Genomic DNA, 22,650 nt, shown 5'->3' with positions numbered 1-22,650 from the left:
AAGAAATACCTGGAGTAACAGGCAAATTTGGCCTTGGAGTACAGAATGAAGCAGGGCAAAGGCTAATAGCATTTTGCCAAGAGCACATACTGGTCATAGCAAACACCCTCTTCCAACAACACAAGAGAGGGCTACACATGGACATCACCAGATCGTCAATACTAAAATTAGATTGATTATATCCTTTGCAGCCAAAGATGGAGAATCTCTGTACAGTCAGCAACAACAAGACTTGGAGCTGACTGTGGCACAGATCATGAACTCCTTATTGCCAAATTCACACTAAAGTTGAAGAAAGTAGGGAAAATCTCTAGACCATTTAGGTATGACCTAAATCAAAACCCTTAGGATTATACAGTAGAAGTGACAGATAGATTCAAGGGACTAGACCTGATAGACAGAGTGCCTAAAGACCTATGGATGGAGGTTAATGACATTGTTCAGGAGGCAGTGATCAAGACCATCCCCAAGAAAAAGAAATGCAAAAAGGCAAAATGGTTGTCTGAGGAAGCCATACAAATAACTGAGAAAAGAAGAGAAGCAAAAAGCAAAGGAGAAAAGGAAACATATTCCCATTTGAATGCAGAGTTCTAAAGAATAGCAAGAAGAGATAAGAAAGCCTTCCTCATTGATCAATGCAAAGAAATAGAGGAAAACAATAGAATGGGAAAGACTAGAGAGCTTGACATGAAAATTAGAGATACCAAGGGAACATTTCATGCAAAGATGGGCACAATTAAGGACAAAAATGGTATGGACCTAACAGAAGCAGAGGTATCCTGCTTAAGAAGAGGTGCTAAGATTACACAGAAGAACTATACAAAAAAGATCTTCGTGACCCAGATAATCACGATGGCATGATCATTAACCTAGAGCCAGACATCCTGGATTGCAAAGTCAAGTGGGTCTTAAGAACCATCACTACAAACAAATAGTGGAGGTGATGGAATTCCAGTTGAGCTATTTCAAATCCTAAAAGATGGTACTGTGAAAGTGCTGCACTCAATATGCCAGCAAAATTTGTAAAACTCAGCAGTGGCCACAGAACTGGAAAAGGTCTGTTTTCATTCCAGTCCCAAGAAAGACAATGCCAAAGAATGTTCAAACTACCGTACTATTGCACTCATATCACAGGTCAGCAGAGTAATGCTCAAAATTCTCCAAGTCAGGCTTCAACAGTGTATTAACCATGAACTTCCAGATGTTCAAAGTGGACTTAGAAAAGACAGAGGAACCAGAAATCAGATTGCCAACATCCATTGGATCATTGAAAAAAAAAGCAAGAGAGCTCCAGAAAAACCTCTACTTCTGCTTTTTAACTATACCAAAACCTCTGACTGTGTGGATCACAGCAAACTGTGTAAAGTTCTTAAAGATATAGGATTACCAGACCACCTGACCTTCCTCCTGAGAAATCATCTGTATGCAGGTCAAAAAGGAACAGTTAGAACAGGACATGGAAAAATAGACTGGTTCCAAATTGGGAAAGGGGTATGTCAAGGCTGTATCTGTAACCCTGCTTATTTAACTTATATGCCAAGTACATCATGTGAAATGCTGGGCTGGATGAAACACAAGCTAGAATCAAGATTATCGGGAGAAATATCAATAACCTCAGATATGCAGATGACACCACCCTTATGGCAGAAAGCAAAGAGGAACTAAAGAGCCTCTTTATGAATGTGAAAGAGGGGAGTGAAAAAGTTGGCTTAAAACTAAACCTTCAGAAAACTAAAATCATGGCATCCGGTCCCGTCACTTCATGGCACATAAATGGGGAAACAGTGGAAACAGTGACAGACTTTATTTTGGGGTGCTCTAAAATCACTGCAGATGGTGACTGCAGCCATGAAAGTAAAAGACACTTGCTCCTTGGAAGAAAAGTTATGACCAACCAAACACCATCTTGAAAAGCAGAGACATTACTTTGCCAACAAAGGTCCATCTAGTCAAAGCTATGGTTTTTCCTGTGGTCTTGTATGGATGTGAGAGTTGGACTCTAAAGGAAGCTGAGCACTGAAGAATTGATGCTTTTGAACTGTGGTGTTGGAGAAGACTCTTGAGAGTCTCTTAGGAGATCCAATCTGTCCATCCTAAAGGAAATAAATCCTGAATATTCATTGGAAGAACTGATGCTGAGGCTGAAACTCCAATACTTTGGCCTCCTGATGCAAAGAACTGACTCATTGGAAAAGACACTGATGCTGGAAAGATTTAAGCCTGAGGAGAAGGGGACGACAGAGGATGAGATGGTTGGATGTCATCACCAACTCAATGGACATGAGTTTGAATAGGCTCCAGGCGTTGGTGATGGACAGGGAAGCCTGGCGTGCAGCAGTCCATGGGTCACAAAGAGTCAGACACGACTGAGTGACTGAACTGAACTGAATAGCATGTTTCAGCTTCCCCTGGCTCAGATGGTAAAGACTCTGCCTGCGATGCAGTCGGCCCAGGTTCGTTCCCTGGGTCACCAAGATCCTTCGGAGAATGGAATGGCAACCCTCTCCAATATTCTTTCCTGGATATATTCCCATGGAGAGAGGAGCAGGGCAGACTGCAGTCCATGGGGTTGCAAAGAGCTGGATACAACTGAGCAACTAACACTGCTACAGCATGTTTCAGGAACAGAAGATAAAGTCAGAGTGGACAAAAAGAATAGTATAGGAATGAAGTATAGAAAGAACAATACATGTTGTACTTCTAAGCAAAGGTCAAGTGATTTTAGAGTTGGAAGTTAGATTAAGGAGTTTCCTTGGATTTTCCTCTAAGTGTAGTTTAAAACAATTGAAACAGGAGCAGCAGAGTAAATTTACTTCTTTATATTTTAAAGTATTTATTCCACCTGTTGGGTAGAGAGCAAATTGAAAAAACACAGGTGCAGAGCTATAGCATGGAAGAAACAGCTGAGATGTCTCTAGGAAACTGTTTTTAGTGGTAGGGAGGGAAAGAAGTGGAATGGTTTGTGAAGTGGAGTAAAAACCATACAAGACTAGAAGGGTATTGAGTTGGGGATGTGATACAGAGAGGGAAATTTAGTTTTCCTGGTGGCTTAGATGGTAAAGAATCTTCCTGCAAGGTGGGAGACCCGGATTCTATCCCTAGGTCAGGCACATCCCCTGGAGAGAGGAATGGCAATCCACTCCAGTGTTCTTGCCTGGAGAATCCCGTGGGCAGAGGAGCCTGGTGGGCTTCAGTCCATGGGTTAGCAAAGAGTTGGACACAAAAGAGTGACTAACACTTACTTAAGTGTGTGGTGTTAAACTGTTGGTGAATTATAGCAACCTTTACTGGAATAGGGACCCAGAAATGAAAATTAAGGTACAGTTGGAGGTGTCATGTAGGTAGCAATGAAACTGAATCCAGAAACATGAAGAAAGATGAGAGCTAGAGACATGAAAATCATTGAGTATGTAAATAGCAGTTACAACTAAGAGTTGGAAAAGATGATTCATGATATGATGTTAATGAAAATATTACCCACTACATTGGATTTTGGGGTGATTAAATAAGTTAATATATTTACAGTTCTTTCAACAGTGTCTGTATTAACAATTTGTGTTTTTATTTTTAGGTCTTGATAACTAATTAGATGTCTATAGTAAGTAATAAATAGTAACTGGAAATGTGTTTATAGATCTCAGATTATGTGGTGAACAAAGATTTTTCGTATAGGTAAAAGCTAGGTGAGGCATTCTGAGGCAATAGAATATCTTAATTAAAGTCTCATGACCTAGCGTCAAAAAAAATTATGTTTACACTTCTGCTATCGAGCGTACTATTATGCATGTGTACAACTATGCACAACTTGAATAAACTTTAGTTCTTCTCTGATAGTCATACAATTATGATTCTTATGGAGTTCTTGTAAGGGTTAAATAGATTAATGTTTGTAAAGACCTGCAAAATGTGAGGCACATAGTAAAATCACTGTTTCTCCCTTTCTGTGTTTGTCTCTCTATGGATCTATAGAGTGTAGAATATATGTCAGTACGATAATTACATGTAACTATATTTTAGAGCGACTATAAGAACTGAGGATTCTGCCCAGAAGAGCACGTGTTTTAAAGAGATAGTCATATGATCATAAAAGAAACCGAAGAAAAGAAACTAAGGAACTTTAGAGAAAGTGCATTTTTCTAAATTCTGAGAAATAGCACTGAATATTCAACAGAATGCTAAGAGTTTCCAAAATGTGGCATACAGTAAAAGTCATCAATTAATTTGTCAAATGATGCCAGTAATTTGTCATTTATGTATTTAGGGAGATAGAGACAAAATTCAGATAGCTAGACTCATAGCAAATATTTATTATGAACCAGAAAGTTTAAAAATATTGGTATATGTTTTAAAGATTTTTTTTATAAACAAGTTATGATAGATAAGAAATAAGAGATGATTTCACTTGGCAATTTTGTCAACAGTCTCCTTTAAGGCTGACTCAAGGATTCAATCCTGAATGATATCATATAGTATTCATCATTATATGAGCAGTAGATTTGTGGTAAATAGTAAACTTCCAAAGAGCGCTAAAACTATCATAAACAGTTCAACATACAAAATCAATTTTAAAAAGCCAATGTTTTCTTTCACAGATACTTTTTTTTCCTGTCCTCTGAAATGAAGTCATACTGAATTAAACTTTTGAGTATCTTTTAGATTTGACTTTAAGAAAAGAAAATAGCAATATCAAGATTATATCAGCTAAAATAAATTTGGTCATATTCTTGAATCATTAGAATGGGTCTGATTTCATTTTAGTTATAACTTGGATGTAGATATTTCAAAATTATCAAATTTAAATCCTTGTTAAAAGTATAGGATATCACTAACAGTTATTCGACACATGGCCTAAATATTTTTAAGTAGTTTCTGTGTGTGCCAGCAACTTTATATGTATATGTATCCCCTTTAAAAAACTTATAAGCACATATCTGTGGTAACTACCCCTGAAGTTGGCATTATGATAACTTTACAAATGGAGAAACAAAAGCTTATAGGGAACAGATTACTTACTCAATGTGGAGTAGTAAATTTACTGAACAGAATATAGTACCTAAAAGTACCAACCTAAATACATAACATGCTTTACTGATTTCATTGGAATATTTAAAAATGTGTACTTGTGTGTATTTTTTATTATTTAGGCACAGCTTGATTTTACCTTTTATTTATTTATTTTTTTAGCTGCACCTCATTGCATGCAGAACTTTCCCAACCAGGGGTGCAACCACATCCCCTGCAGTGGAAGTGCAGAGTCGTAATCACCAGGAAGCTCCTCGCTTTTCATTTTATTTAGTATATGCTGTCTTCATTGATTGGACCCCTTAATTCATGTAAGTGATTTATTTTAATGTTATATATTCATATAAGAAGAAATCCTATGTCATTAATACTTTGCCTTTGACATAAAAGTCTTTATAAAGGCCAGATCTCCAAGTAATTTGGGTCCCATTCCCTAAAGTGATACTGCAGACCTGGGCTACTAAAGTGTGCAGAGCAAATTTCTAGTTGAGATAATGAAAATTAAGCTTCAAAGACTCTCATTTGCACAGATCCCTTCTGATGGCATAGGATTAGCCTTTGCAATATGTTTAATTGGTCATTTCATTCCTCTTAGTGGCCACCAAGACCGTATAAATGTGTGGTTTCATGAGCCGTGGAATTCATTTTTGTAAATCAACATTTAAAACTCAGGCGAGACAGCAAAAGAGACACAGGTGTAAAGAACAGACTGTTGGACTCTGTGGGAGAAAGCGAGGGTGGGATGATTTGAGAGAATAGCATTGAAAAATGCCTATTACCATATGTGAAGCAGATTGCTAGCCCAAGTTCGATGCATGAGGCAGGGTGCTCAGGGCTGGTGCACTGGGATGACCCTGAGGGATGGGATGGGGCGGGAGGAGGGAGGGGGTTCCAGATGGGGACACGTGTACACACATGGCTGATTCATGTGAATGTATGGCAAAAACCACCATAGTATTGTAAAGTAGTTAGCCTCCAATGAAAATAAATAAAAATATATATATCCGAAAAAAAAATGAAAAGGAGAGTCATCACTTTGTCAACAAAGGTCCATATAGTCAAAGCTATGGTTTTTCCAGTACTCAAGTATGGATGTGAGAGTTGGACCATAAAGAAGACTGAACACCAAAGAACTGATGCTTTCGAACTGTGGTGCTGGAGAGGACTCTTGAGAGTCCTGTAGACAGCAAAGAGATCAAACCAGTCAATCCTAAAGGAAATCAAATCTGAATATTCATTGGAAGGACCGATACTGAAGCTCCAATACTCTGGCCACCTGATTCAAAGAGCGGATTTATTATGAAGACTCTGATGCTAGGAAAGATTGAAGGCAGGGGGAGAACAGGATAACACAGGATGAGATGGGGATGGCATCACCGACTCAGTGGACCTGAGTTTAAGCACGCTCTGGGAGATGGTAAAGGACAGAGAAGCCTGCCGTGCTGCCGTCCATGGGGTTGCAAAGAGTCAGACACAACTCAACAACTGAACCACAACAACACCCAGAGGGCCTAGTGCTAGTTACTTCATCTTTCTGTGGCTTTGTTCCCTCATTTATAAATTTGGAACAAAGGAAAAAATATGTCATTCTTACAGTTGTGTGGGAATACATTTAAAAAAAAAAAAAAAAAAAAAACTTGGTTAAACCCACCCCATTCAGGCACTTTTGTCAAACATCCCTTTTGTTTTGATTTTTCATTACTCCTCAGAATTTTCTGTATTTTCAAACTTCATATTATAAAAAATAACACACTGTAAAAGTATTATTGGGTTTATCTGAAACTCAAAGTACATGTACTCTAGTCGTGACTCTGTTATCAACTCTCTGCGTGATGTTAGTTAAGTCTTAGTTGCTCAGCTATGTCCAATTCTTTGTGAGCCCACGGGCTGAAGCCCGCCAAGCGTCTCTGTCCAGGCTCCTCTGTTGATTTCCCAGGCAAGAATATTGGAGTGGGTTGCCATTCCCTTCTTCAGGGGATCTTCCCATCCCAGGGATTACCCCTGTGTCTCCTATGTCTCCTGCATTGGCAGGCAGCTTCTTTACCGCCAGCACCACCTGGGAAGTTCAAGCACTTCCCTTCTCTGAGCCTGTTTCCCTAGATGGAAAACAGGGAGATTCCCTCCTGTTCAGAAACCTTGTGTGTTGTGTCAGAGTTGAATCAGTGTTAGTGTGCGGGCAGAACAATTGTAGATGGCTTTGCCTATGAATTTTCTTTTCTCTGTATTTCATACTTTTTTATAATGATATGGTTTCAGTTTATCTTTTTTTCTCACAGTTTGGCAGTGTTAACTATATTCACATTATGGTACAACCAAGACCCCTAGAACATTTCCACCTCACAAAACTGAAGCTCTGTACCTATTGAACAACTCCCCATTTTCTCTTCCTTTCAGTCCCTGGCAAATACTTTCTGTTCAAATTCAACTTTCTATTTCTGTGGGTTTGACATACTTAAGATGTCTCATATAAATGGAATTATACAGTATCTGTCTTTTTGTGACTGGCTTTTATCACTTAACAAAACATTCTCAAGATTCATCTATGTTGTAATATACAACAATTTCCTTCTCTTGCAAGGCCGGTAATATTTCACTGGTTGTCTACACGATAGTTTTTTGTCTTTTCACCCAACAGTGGATATTTAGCTTGCTTTCTTCTCTTGGCTATTGTGAATAACGCTGCAACAAACATGGGTGTACAAATATCTCTTTGAGATTCTACCAAGTGTTAATTTGGACACATACCCAGAAGTGGAATTTCTGGATCATCTGGCAATTCTATTTTTAATTTTTCCAAAAAACATGCATATTGTTTTCTGTAGAGGCTGCAGCACTGTGCATTCCCACCAGTAATGTGCAAGAGTTTTGATTGTTGCACATCTTCTTTGGAGAATGTCTATTCAAGCCTTGCTCTGTACATTTATTCATTTATTAGGTTGCTTTGTTGTTGAGTTGTAGGAGTTCATTATTCTATATATTTAACCCCTTATCAAATATGATTTTCAGATGTTTCCTCCTATTCTATATGTTACATTTCTATACTTTGTTGGTTGTTTCCTTTGATACGAAGAAGTTTGTAATTTTAATGCAGTCCAATTTGTTTTATTTACTGACTGTTTCTGGTGACATATCTAAGACATAATGTCAATCCAATGTCATCAAGCTTTTTCCCTATATTCTAGTACTTTTATAGTTTTAAGTCTTATATTTAGGTCTTTAATCATCTTGAGTTAATTTTTGTAATATTGTAAAAATTTCAATTTTATTCTTTTGCTTCTGGGTGTTCAGTTTTCAAAACACTGGTAAAGACATTATTCTTTCCTCCTAGTGTGGTCTTGGCATCCTTTTCAAAGATCTTCTGACCATTTATTCTCAGTCTATCTTGTTCTAGTGGTCTATCTGTCTTTGTACCAGTACCACACTTTTTATTACTCTACCTTCATAATATAATTTGAAATCAGGAATTTCCATGCTTCTAAAAATGTTTGTATTACTTTGTGAATAGTAGCCTCACTGAGATATAATTCACATAATATAGAATTCAACCTTTTACAATACAGTTCATTTTTAGGACATTCACAAAACAGTGCCAATATAGTCACTATCTAGTTAAGACTGTAATTTCTCCAGAAAGAAATCCCATAATCATTAATAATCACTCCCCATTTCCTCCTCTTTCTCCTGACAGCAATTCACTGATTTTCTGTCTCCATGGATTTACCTATACTGGACATTTTATAGAAGTGATATTATTCAATATGTTGCCCTTTATGACTGGCTTCTTTCATTTCACAAAACATTTTCAGGTATGTCCATGTTATAGCATAAATGAGTAGCTCATTTCTTTGTATTGCTAGCTAGTATTTCATAGTGTGGATACACCATACTTTGTTCATCCATTCATCATTTAATGGAAATTTAGGTTGTTTCTACTTTTCTTGCTATCACGAATAATGTCATGGACTTGGCTTTAACACAGGTGTCAAAAATGGACAAGCTAAGTTGCTTTCCCTAGATAAAATATAGATTTATAATTTTCAAAGCAAGTGTAACAGTCATAATTTTAAAATATGTGATAAAATTACAATAAAATACTAATATCTATTACCAATTTGGGTTTTAAAAGTGAACTTTAGGTAGTATTAACTATACCAGTATACCAAGCCTTCCTCCACAATAAATGCTGGGTTTACTGGCTAAAAAAATCACCCAAACAGTATATTAAAAGCATCTTTGATAAACCTCCTTATTCCCATAATTTCTGATTCTTTCTATGCTGGTGGAATTAACATATTCTAAGTGTTATTTCAAGAAAGATGGAGAGATTTTAATTAACTTCTTGCTATTCAGTCACTCAGTCATGTCCGACTCTTTGCATAACCCATGGACTGCTGCATGCCAGGCCTCCCTGTCCATCACCAGCTCAAACTCATGTCCATTGAGTCAGTGATGCCATCTAGCCATCTCATCCTCTGTCATCCCCTTCTCCTCCTGCTCTCAATGTTTCCCAGCATCAGGGTCTTTTCCAGTCAGCCAGCTCTTTGTATCAGGTAGCCAAAGTATTGGAGCTTCAGCTTCAGCATCAATCCTTCCAGTGAATATTTAGGGTTGATTTTCTTTAGGATTTACTAGTTTGATCTCCTTGCAGTCCAAGGGACTCTCAAGAGTCTTCTCCAACACCTCAGTTCAAAAGCATGAATTGTTTGGCCCTCAGCCTTCTTTACAGTCCAACTCACACATTTGTACATGACTACTGGAAAAATTGAGGCTTCCCTGGTGGCTCAGATAGTAAAGCATCTGCCTACCATGCGGGAGGCCTGGGTTCAATCCCTGGGTTGGAAAGATCTCCTGGAGAAGGAAATGGCACCCCACCCCAGTACTCTTGCCTGGAAAATCCCATGGACGGAGGAGCTTGGAAGGCTACAGTCCATGGGGTTGCAAAGAGTTAGACACGACTGAGTGACTTCACACTCACATTCACTGGAAAAACCTTAGCTTTGATTATAAGGACATTTGTCAACAAAATGATGCCTCTACTTTTTAATACTCTGTCTAGGTTTGTCATAGCTTTTCTTCTAAGGAGGAAGCATCTTTTAATTTCATGGCTGCAGTCACTATTTGCAGTGATTTTGGAGCCCAAGAAAATAAAGTCTGTCACTGTTTCCATTGTTTCCCCATCTATTTGCCATGAAGTGATGGGACTTAGTTTGAAGTGATTATCTTAATTTGCTGAATGTTGAGTTCTATGCCAGCTTTTTCACTCTCCTCTTTCACTTTCAGCAAGAGGCTCTTAGTTCTTCTTCACTTTCTGCCATTAGGGTGGTGTCATTTGCATATCTGAGATTATTGATATTTCTCCCAGCAATCTTGATTCCAGCTTGTGCTTCATCCAACCTAGGATTTTGCATGATATACTAAAAAGCAGAGATACTACTTTGCCAACAAAGGTCCATCTAGTCAAGGCTATGGTTTTGCCAGTGGTCATGTATGGATGTGAGAGTTGGACTTTGAAGAAAGCTGTGCACCAAAGAATTGATGCTTTTGAACTGTGGTGTTGGAGAAGACTCTTGAGAGTCCCTTGGACTGTAAGGAGATCCAACCAGTCCATCCTAAAGGAGATCAGTCCTGGGTGTTCATTGGAAAGACTGATGCTGAAGCTGAAACTCCAATACTTTGGCCACCTGATGTGAAGAGCTGACTCATTGGAAAAGACCCTGATGCTGGGATTGGGGGCCAGAGGAGAAGGGGACGACAGAGGATAAGATGGTTGAATGGCATCACCGACTCGATGGACATGAGTTTGAGCAAACTCTGGGGGTTGGTGATGGACAGGGAGGCATGGCATGCTGTGTTTCATGGGGTCACAGAGAGTCTGACATGACTGAGCAAAAGAACTGAACTGAACTGATCTGTGCATATTAGTTAAATAAGCAGGGTGACAATATACAGCTTTGACATATTCCTTTCCCAACTGTGAACCAGTCTGTTGTTCCATGTCCAGTTCTAACTGTTGCTTCCTGACCTGCAAACAGGTTCCTCAGGAGGCAGGTCAGGTGTTCTAGTATTCCCATCTCTTTGATCCACACAGACAAAGGGTTTAGTGTAGTCAGTGAAGCAGTAGTAGGTTTTTTCTGAAACTCTCTTGCTTTTACTTTAATACAACAGATGTTGGCAATTTGATCTCTGGTTCCTCTGCCTTGTCTATATTCAGCTTGAAAATCTGGTTCACATATTGTTGGAGCCTAGCTTGAAGGATTTTGAGCATTACCTTGCTAGCATGTGAAATGAGCACAATTTTTCAGTAGTTTGAGCATTCTTTGGCATTGCCCTCCTTTGGGATTGGAATGAGAACTGACCTTTTCCAGTCCTGTGGCCACTGCTGAGTTTTCCAAATTTGTTGGCATATTGAGTGCAGCACCTTCACAGCATCATCTTTTAGGGTTTGAAATAACTGGAATTCCATCACCTCTACTAGCTTTGTTCATAGTAATGCTTCCTGAGACCCACTTGACTTCGTGTTCCGGGATGACTGGCTCTAGGTGAGTGACCACAGCATCATATTTACCTGGGTCATTAAGATCTTTTTGTGTGTATTTCTTCTGTGTATTCTTGGCACTTCTTAGTCTCTTATGCCTGTCAGGTCCTTACCATTTATGTCCTTTATTGTGCTCATCATTGCATTAAGTGTTCGCTTGGTATCACTCATATGTGTTTTATTTATTTTTATTGGAGGATAATTACAATATTATGATGGTTTTTGCTATATATCAACATGAATCAGCCATAGGTGTTCATGTTCACTCCATCCTGAACCCTTCTCCCACCTCCCTCCCACCCTATCCCTTTAGGTTGCCACAGAGCACCAGCTTTGAGTTCCCTGCTTCATACATCAATCTCTCACTGGTCATCTGTATTGCATATGGTAATATGTAGGTTTCAGTGCAATTCTCTCAAATCACCCCACCCTCTCCTTGTCCCACTGAGTCCAAAAGTCTGTTCTTTATGTCTGTGTCTCCTTTGCTGCCCTGTAGGTTGGGTCCTTGGTATTATTCTTCTAGAGTCCACATATATGCGTTAATATATAGTATATGTCTTTCTCTTTCTTACTTCACTCTGTATAATAGGCTATAAGTTCATCCACCACATTAGAACTGAATCAAATGTGTCCCTGTTTATAGCTGAATAATATTCCATTGTGTACATGTACACAACTTCTTATCCATTCATCTGTCAATGGACATTCTAGGTTGCTTCCATGTCCTAACTATTGTAAATAGTACTGCAGTGAATATTGGGGTACATGTGTCTCCCTCAATTCTGGTTTCCTTGCAGCATATGCCCAGCAGAGGGATTTCTGAGTCATATGGGAGTTCTTTTCTCAGTTTTTTAAGGAGTCTCCACACTCTTCACCATAGTGGCTGTACCAGTTTGCATTCCCACCAACAGTGTAAGAGGGCTCCATTTTCTCCACACCCTCTCTAGAATTTATTGTTTGTAGACTCTGATGATGGCCATTCTGACCAGTGTGAGATGATACCTCATTGTGGTTTTGATTTGCATTTTTCTGATAATTAGTGATGTTGAGCATTTTTTCATGTGTTTATTAGGCATCCATATGTCTTCTTTGGAGAAATGTCTGTTTAGGTCTTCTGCCCACTTTTTGATAGGGTTGTTCCCTTATCTGATATTGAGCTGCATGAGCTACTTGCATATTTTGGACATTAATTATTTGTCAGTTGTTTGATTTGCTATTTTTTTTCTCCCATTCTGAAGACTGTCTTTTCACCTTACCTAACAGTTTCCTTCATTGTGCAAAAGCTTTAAAGTTTAATAAGTCCCATTTGTTTACTTTGGTTTTTATTTCCATTACTCTGGGAGGTGGGTCACAGAGGATCTTGCTGTGGTTTATGTCAGAGAGTGTTCTACCTATGTTTTCCTCTAAGACTTTTATAGCTTCTGGTCTTACATTTAGACCTTTAATCCATTTTGAGTTTATTTTTGTGTATGGTGTTAGGAAGTGTTCTAGTTTAATTCTTTTATACATAGTTGACCAGTTTTCCCAGCACCACTTGTTGAAGAGGCTGTCTTTTCTCCATTGTATATTTTTTGCCTCCTGTCAAATATAAGGTGCCCAGAGGTGTGTGGATTTATCTCCGGACTTTCTGTTTTGTTCCACTGATCTATATTTCTGTCTTTGTGCCAGTACCACAGTGTCTTGATGACTGTAGCTTTGTAATATAGATTGAAGACAGGAAGGTTAATTCCTCCAGTTTCATTCTTTATCAAAATTGCTTTGGCTATTCAGGGTCTTTTGTGTTTCCATACAGAATGTGAAATTATTTGTTTTAGTTCTGTGAAAAATACCATTGGTAGTTTGATAGGGAATGCATTGTAGCTGTAGATTGCTTTGGATAGTATACTTATTTTCACTATATTGAGTTTTCCAATCCAAGAACATGGTGTATTTCTCCATCTATTTGTGTCATCTTTGATTTCTTTCATAGTGTTTTATAATTTTATGTATACAGGTGTTTTATATTTTTAGGTAAATTTATTCCTATGTATTTTATTGTTTTCATTGCAATGGTGAATGGGATCATTTCCTTAATTTCTCTTTCTGATTTTTCATTGTTAGTGTATAGGAATGCAAGGGATTTATGTGTATTCATTTTATATCCTGTGACTTTACTATATTCACTGATTAGCTGTAGTACTTTTCTGGTGGCATCTTTAGGGTTTTCTAAAGGATCATGTCCTCTGAAAACAGAGTTTTACTTCTTTTCCAATCTGGATTCTTTTTATTTTTCTTCTCCGATTCCTGTGGCTAGGACTTTCAAAACTATGTTGAATAGTAGTGGTGAAAGTGGGCACCCTTGTCTTGTTCTGATTTTAGAGGAAATGCTCTCAGTTTTTTGCCATTGAGGATAATGTTGGCTATGGTTCTGTTGTATATGGCTTTTATCATGTTGAGGTATGTTCCTTCTTTGCCTACTTTCTGGAGAGTTTTTATCATAAATGGGTGTTGAATTTTGTCAAAGGCTTTCTCTGCATCTATTGAAACAATCATATGGTTTTTTATCTTTCAGTTTGTTAATATAGTGTATCACATTGACTTGTGAATATTGAATCGTTGCATCCCTGGAATAAAGTCTACTTGATCATGACATATGATCTTTTTAATATGTTGTTGGGTTTTGTTTGCTAGAATTCTGTTGAGGATTTTTCCATCTATGTTCATCAGTGATATTGGTATGTAGTTTTCTGGTTAAAGACTTCCCTGGTGGCTCAGACGGTAAAGCATCTGCCTACAATGCGGGAGACCTAGGTTCGATTCCTGGGTAGGGAAGATCCCCTGGAGAAGGAAATGGCAACACACTCCAGTACTCTTGGAAGTACTCAAAATGGGATTTTTGAGGCAATCCTATGGAGGGCCCTGGTAGGCTACAGGCCATGGAGTCACAAAGAGTCAGACACGACTGAGCGACTTCAGCTTCCTTTCTTTCTTTTCTTTTTCTCTTCTATTTTGTGGCAGCTTTGTCTGGTTTTGGTATCAGGGTGTTGGTAGCCTCATAGGATAAGTTTGAGAGTTTTCCTTCCTCTGCAATTCTCTCATTTTCTTGGAGATCTCTAGTCTTTCCCATTCTATTCTTTTCCTCTATTTCTTTGCATTGTTCATTTAAGAAGGCTTGCTATTCTTTGAAACTCTACGTTCAGATGAGTGTATCTTTCCCTTTCTCCTTTGCCTTTCACTTCTCAGCTATTTGTAAGTCTCCTCAGACAACCATTTTGCATTGGTGCATTTCTTTTTCTTGCAGAAATGAAGTGCATTTCTTTTTCTTACAGTTTTGGTGCATTTGGTGCAGAATTGGTGCATTTCTTTTTCTTGCAGTTTTGGTCACTACCTCCTATATAGTGTTATGAACCTCTACCCATAGTTCTTCAGGCACTTTGCCAAATCTAATACTTTAATCTATGCGTCACTTCCACTGTATAATGGTAAGTGATTTAAGTCATTCCTGAATGGTCTAGTGGTTTTCCCTACTTTAAATCTGAATTTTGCAATAAGGAGCTCATGATCAGAACCACAGTCAGCTCCCAGTCTTGTTTTTTGCTGATTGTACAGAGCTTCTCCATCTTTGTCTGCAAAGAATATAATCCATCTGATTTTGGTATTGACCATCTGGTGATATCCATGGGTAGAGTTCTCTCTTGTGTTGTTAGGAGATGGTGTTTGCTATGACCAGTGCAAATTTAATTAATTGGCTCATACAGTTATGGGGGCTGGCAAGACTTTAATCGATAGGGCAGGTCAGCAGACTAGAACCTCAGGCAGAACTTTTATTACAGACTTGAGGCAGAATTGCTTTTTCTCAGGAAACCTTAGGTCTTGCTCTTGAGATCTTTCAGCTGATTGGATGAGCTGCAATCTTTAAGTAAAGACTTACTTAAAGTCAGTAATTTTAAATGTAAATAATGTCTACAAAATACCTTCACAGCAATATGAGTATTTGACCAGGTAACTAGCCACCTTGGCCTAAATTATCATAAAATATATTTTTTCTTAATTTAGCATTGTCTTATATTGAATGTAGCCTGTAAAAATGTACTATTTGTAACTATCTCCTTTTTCATTTTAAATTTATTTGGAAACAAACACAACATTGAATGTATTCTATATAAAGAAAGCACTATTTTATATTGTTTTAAAATTGGATAGTCTAAGCTCTAATATATGTTTATTGAACATAATTGCTTAAATGATGGCCTACTGTTTTACTGTCTTTTATGTTGCCTTCAACATACTTTATTTTCTTCTATTTTATGCACATATTTATTTCCATGAAAAAGTACTTGGAAATGGTATAAGATGGGACAGAATTCAGAAAAGATGATTGCCAGAGAAAAGAGATAGATTTAAAACTATTAACATCAGAGGAGAAGTAGAGTCATTTATTTTCTGCTCCATCCATCTCCCTCTGGTGCATACATCCTCTTACTAATGCATGTGAATGTCAACAGTACTGCTGGTAATTTGAAAGTAATGGAAATATTCCACAGGTAGAAAATTATCCCCCTAGGTCTTAAACTCTAGAAAGGTGGCAATTTCACTCTGATTCTAGCTAAGGTTCTAAAGGAAATTTTTAGCCCACAGATTTATTTTTCCTCACCTTTTGCATGTTGAAAAGCAGTCATATAGTATATCAAAAGTTATTCAAACTAAAGGATTTTTTTGTTTTTTGGGTTTTTTTTTGGAAGCAGAGAAAGGTTTTTATGCAGGCAGGGAGACAGGGTGGCTCATGCCTCCAAATGTCCAAACTCTCTGAAGGGTCTCAGAAAAAGACTTTGGTTTTTCGGTGGGTTTTTTTGGTTTTTTTTTTAAGGATTTCTTCCTTATAGATATATTCAGTATTATACCACTTTAGATCTGTAGATATATTCATCTAATGTGCTAACAAAATATAAAAATTCTGCATAATAAAACTGAAAATATATTCATCTGAAAATAACCTTGGTTTGATAAACACAATCTTTGAACTGTTTAAGATATTTTTCTTTCTTTAATTCTGTTTAGAGGCCTAAAAACTTGGCAAAAATAATTCCTAAGTCCTAAAGCAACTTATTCAAAAACTCCAAATATTATTAAATTCCTTTTGGAGAAAGCACTTTGTATCAAAAGCATTATTAGCTCTAAAACTAATTTCTGTCCTGATGAGGACTTGCAAGTATTTAATTTTTTTAAAAAATGGAAAATACTATTAATGTCCATCCTACACTAGGTATTAGGAAAAGAATGGAGGGAAAAAATGAGAGAGAAATTTGCTTTGGCATAGGCTTGTCAGTAAATTTTTGATAGGTTAACCAAAGCTATAAGACATGCAATCATAGTTTCAGAGATCATTGTAATATATCAATAATATGGAAGCTTCAAGAATTGGTAAAAGAAAAGATTCATAATATATTCTGTAGATGGCTAATGCTAAAATCATGGTGTGCAAAGTTGATAAACCAGTAGGTTTATCTACATAAATATTAATTTCTGTTAAGTAGCATTAACTTATCCTATATAAAATCTAGATTCTACACCAAAAATGAAAGCATTTTAATGCAACTTTGGGAGATTGTTAGAATTTTTATCCTAATGTCAAATAAGAAAAAATACATAAATTTTACTTTACGTAGTTTGGAAATTTTGTTTCATTTCTTTCATGTATTTAATAAAGCCATTTAAACAGTATAGCATAAAACATCAATGGTGAACTAAACAGCCTCTGATAGAACAATTTGCATCTTTCTTGTTTCGCCTTTATATTCTTCTATAATGAAGATGATCAGTCATCCCTGTGATTCAGAATGAACAGAGCTGGTTAGAAAACAAAATAAGCAAACAATTTTTAAAAAACAAGTGACAGAATCCATACTTCCAAAGAATTATTTAATTTGAATAGATGTGAAATGTAGGCATCATGATTTAAAAAAAAAAAAAACTCCTAGATTACTGTATTGTGTATTTGTTTCAAGGTGTTTCTTTTGTGGGTTTTTAATTTTTATTTTATACTCACATGTAGTTGATATATAAAGTTGTATTCGTTTCAAGTGTGCAGCAAAGTGATTCAGTTATATATAGATCCATTTTTTCTCAGATTCTTTCCCCATATAGTTTATTATATCAAGTTTTGGAGGGTGCAATAGAAGATAGCTAAAGACTCCTCCTTCCCTTCCCCAACGTTAAAACATAAGAATATAATAATATACATTAAGTCTTTATATTTGTGGGTCGATCACTTGGTTGGAGGTGATCTGAAGGTGTCTCAGGCAGTGATATTTTTTTCCTTGGAGTATAATTGTTTTACGACACTGTGTTAGTTTCTGCTGCACAACAAAGCAAACCAGCTGTGAGCATCCCATCCCACCCCTCTTGTGCCTCCTTCCCACTCTCCCGTCCTCCTCCTCTAAGCCGTCCTAGAGCACCAGGCCGAGCCACTGTGCTAGAAGCAGATTCCACCCCCATCGACTCTACACACGGTAGTGTGAGTGTGTATATATGTCAATGCTATTTATTCTCTCTCCACTTGTCCCCCAATTCCCTCCCCCAGCTGTGGCCCCAGGTACGTTCTTTGCGTCTGCAGCTCTGTTCTTGCCCCGCAAATAGGTTCACCAGTACCGTTTTTCTAGATTCCGTATATGTGCATTAATATATTTATTGGTTTTTCCTCTAACTTTGCTTTGTATGACAGGGTTTAGGTTCATCCACATCACTGCAACTTCCTAATTTTTTTTCTTTTTATCACTGAGTAATATTCCATTGTATATATACATACCACATCTTCTTTATCCGTTCCTCTGTCGATGGACATCCAGGTTGCTTCCATGTCCTATTATAAATAGTGCTGCAGGGAACTTTGGGGTGTACGTGTCTTGCTGAGTTATGGTTTTCTCGGGGTATATGCCCAGTAGTGGGATTTCCGGGTCATATGGTAGTTCTAAGTTTAGTTCTTCAAGGACCCTCCATACTGTTCTCCATAGTAGCTGTATCAATTTACATTTCCACCAACTGTGCAAGAGGGTTGCCTCTTCTCTACATCCTCTCCAGTATTTGTTGGTGGTGTGTTTAATATTGTCTCAGAGGTCTGAGTTCTTTTCATTGTTTTATCTTTATTCTGCTCCTCAGCATTTATTTCCATTGATCTGTCTTCCAGCTTACTTATCCATTCTTCTGCCTTAGTTATTCTATTAATTTCTTCTATTATTATTTTCAGACCCATTATCTGAAAATTATCAATGTTTATGTTCTTATTGCCATTTTCGTAACTGTTTTGAGTTCGTTTTTGTGGACCTTTTTCTTCTTCTGTGCTTCCTGGCTAGAGAAGTTCCTTTAGCATTTGTTGTAAGGCTGCTTTTGTGGTGCTGAGCTCTGTTAGATTTTTCTTGACTGTAAAGCTTTTGATTTCTCCATCAAATCTGAATGAGATAATTGCTGGCTCAGGTAATCTTGGTTGTTAGTTTTTCCTTTCCATCACTTTAAATATATCCTGCTACTCCCTTCTGACCTGCAGAGTTTCTGCTGAAAAGTCAGCTGACAGCCATAGGGGATTCCCTTGTATATTAATTTTGCTTTTTCCTTGCTGCTTTTAATATTTTTCTTTGTATTTAATTTCTGTTACTTGGGTTAATATGTGTTCTGGTGTGTTTTTCCTCGGTTCTATCCTGTCTGGGACTCTCTGATTCCTGTACTTGGGTGGCTATTTCCTTTCCCATGTTAGGGAAGTTTTCCACTTTAATCCCATCAGATAATCTTCTCAGACCCCTTCTCTTCTTCTTCTGGGATCCTATAAATCAAATGTTAGTGTGTTTAATACTGTCTCAGAGGTCTCTGAGACTATATTCAATCTTGTCATTCTTTTATCTTTATTCTGTTCCTCAGCAGTTATTTCCATCATTCTATCTTCCAGCTCACTTATTAGATCACCATTCTTCTGCCTCAATTATTCTGCTATTGATTCCTTCTAGAGTATTTTTAATTGTAATTATTGTGTTGTTTGACGTTGTTTTTTCTTTAGTTCTTCCTGCTTCTTATTAAATGTTTCTTGCATTTTCTATATTCTATTTTCAAGATTTTGGAACATCTTTTACTGATGTTACAAAAAAGAATGATAGTACATTCTTTACACTCAACTCTTTTTCAGATAGGTTGCCTATTCCTTCTTCATTTATTTGGTCTTTTATGTGTTTACCTTGCTCCTTCATCTGTAACATATTTATTGTCTCATTTCTTGATGGGTGGGACTGTGTTCCTGTCTTATTAGTTGTTTTGCCTGAGGTTTCCAGCAGTGGAGTTTGCAGTCAGCTGTGTTGAGCCAGGTCTTGGTATTGAGATGTGGATCTCTGGGATACCTCACTCTGATTAATATTCCCTGGGGCCTGACATTCTCTGTTGGTCCAGCAGTTCAGACTTGATGCTCCCACCACAGGAGCTCAGGCCCATACACTGAGACCCTGGAAGCCACAGGGTGCAGGAAAAAATGAAATAGAGGGGGGTGGACAGAACAATAACAGAATAAAAAATAAATTTTAAAAGCTAACAGATATATTAGAAAAAAAATCAGCATATATATGAAACAACCGCTGGAGGGTAAAACCTAACTCCAATAACAAAGAACAAGAAAAAATAAAACAGCAGAAAAAACCTTGGCTGTGGGGGAGTGGGATGTAGGTGCAGAACCTATGCCAAGAAAAGACCCTGAGAGGGGGGTCTGAAGTGCCTCTGGCCTTGGGCTGTGGAGGATCAAGCCTGGGGCCCCAGGAGGTGGACGGGGAATGCCAGGCAGGTCGTCCTGACCTTCTAACCCCAGAGGGAGGCTCTGTTATGCCCACAGGACCTCCACAGGTGGAGGGGGCCCTGGAACATGTGAAGGACTAGGCCTGGGGCCTCCGGAGGCTGCTTGGGGCTGAGGGGGCCAGAGAACTGCAGGCGCTTCCCCTGATCCTCCAACCCAGGAAAGGTCCCCCCGCTGGCCTAGATTGTCCTCCTCCCCCTCCCCTCTCACGCCCCTAGAACCCACTCAGGCAGCGGGGTGCGGGAGGACAGAGGAGCCTTAGGTGGTTCCCTGGGCCAAGTGGATAAGGGGAAGGGAACTCCCAGTCCGGCCCTCCAGCCCCGAGGGTGCCTCCTCCCCTCTGCAGATCCCCCAGAGACAAATGGACCTCTCTGGGTGTGAGAACCGCTCCCCTCCGCAGCTGCACCTCAGGTGTGCTGGCCCTGGCTGGCCTCCACGTCCCCTCTTCTCCTTGCTCCCCCAACATCTTACCAGGTTGCTGGGATTTCTGCCATCTGCCTGGTTGCCAGAGGTCCCCCACCATGTCTGGTAAGTAACCTAGCTGTGGGGAGACATGGACTGCATGTCTCCCCTCTCCGCCAGCTTGCCTCTGCCTTGGACAACCGGTAGATGTACTTGTGGTGTATTTTTGGGAGGAGATGAGCTCCATGTCCTGCTCCTCTGCTGTCTTGATCTTGTCCATCCTTTAATTCATTTTAAATGGAAAGAATAATAAGACCAAATTCTTACTGTTTATGAGATAGTGTGCAACTATTTTACAAAGCTCTTTAATGAAAGTACTTGATAATATTAATAAGAACATAATATTTTAATATATTCCATATTATTATCTGGAATTCAAATAATGCCCATCTTAGAGGAAATATATGAGCTTTTTAATCTTTGAACTAATTCTGCTATCACACTGGTTATCACTCAATAACATTGTGTTTCTCATCACTAGTGTATGTTGTTTATTATGAATTTGTGATTAATGCTTCTGTGGTGACTTGTCCCAGATTATTTATTTACCAACATCATAACACATAGTATTAAAATTTTCAGAGATGAATGATATGTTATTATAAAAAATTCACAAAGAAATTTCTACACTACAAAAATATTTTAAAAATAAAATTTTAAATATAAAAATATGTCAGTTACTTATTGAATTATTAGATATATCCTATTCAATCAAAATTTATTATGTGCAAAATACCCACATGTAAACAAGTAAATTAGGATCACATAGGGGAATTCAAGGGACTAAAATTCTTAACAATATAAGTATTTTCATATTAAAATATACCAATCAACTTATTTTATCTGTAACATATAAAGAGTTTGGAAGTTGTCACTCCCATTCTTGAAACAAGAAAAGAGCTTAATAAATTGGAAAGCAGTGACTTGTCTTAAACTCATCAGAGAAATTTGTCTGCAGGACACATTTTTTACTCCAAAATCTGGGTATTTGGATGAATCCAGAGAGTTACCTCCAAGAACTGCTTACCTGAAGCAGATTTTGGAACTATAAACTTTAAGTAATACAGAATGGTAATTTTGTCAAATTGATTGAAGCTGAGTGTGGGTTAGCCTGAGAGTTAAAAATTCCTGATTTCCACCATCTTGAGCAGATGAGATCACCAAAATTTTCATGGACACTAACTTCAGGAATCCTGCCCACTTCTCAAGTGTCAAGTCAAGTGCCAAGAAATATTGCTCATAGATCTGAAGAGTGAGGGCAAATGTAGCTATTGTGAAGTATACCCAGAGCCTACACAGAGGCCTACTCTCAACACACACACATAAAACAAAGCAAGTAACTATCTCACCTAAAATTCTGGATGGGGAAAACTAAGAAACACATGTGAATGTCACAATCCAGAGCACATCTCATTAAAAGACAGATATTTAGTTGTAAAATTTTAGAATACTTACTCTTCCCTCTGCTTTACCACTATACTAAGAGGGCCCCAGGATAAAAACTGTAGAACCATTGAAAGAGCTTCAGTACACAGAAGAGTTCTTAGGAAAGCTTGAAGACAGGAGAAGAGGAAAAATTAAGGAAACGACTAGAATTTAAAGTCTGACATGTACAGAAATATCAGAAATTAAGCAGGCCCAACTCCTAGCCAAAGTAACATACAGCTACATTAAAATCTTTGTCTCAATTTCTCTTATCCAATACAGTGTGTACAAATTTAAACATCAAAAAAATTACATGGCATGTTAAAGACAAGAAGAACATAGCCTCGAGTGGCAAAACAAACAACAGAAAGATTCAGATATGGTGCAGGTTTTGCAAATAGAAATA

At 37.9% G+C, this 22,650-nt stretch overlaps 1 non-coding gene across 1 annotated transcript; it reads left to right on the top strand.

The window, feature by feature from the left end:
- Positions 1 to 14,296: 14,296 nt before the first annotated feature.
- TRNAC-ACA (transfer RNA cysteine (anticodon ACA)) lies at positions 14,297 to 14,368 on the top strand. Its single transcript has one exon. It is a non-coding gene; the product is annotated as a tRNA-Cys (tRNA).
- Positions 14,369 to 22,650: the final 8,282 nt, after the last annotated feature.

This window comes from Muntiacus reevesi, chromosome 16 (genome assembly GCF_963930625.1).
Source record: "Muntiacus reevesi chromosome 16, mMunRee1.1, whole genome shotgun sequence".
NCBI lineage: Eukaryota > Metazoa > Chordata > Mammalia > Artiodactyla > Cervidae > Muntiacus > Muntiacus reevesi.
Note: the sequence above shows the minus strand (reverse complement) of the source record. Positions and strands in the feature narration are given on the sequence as shown.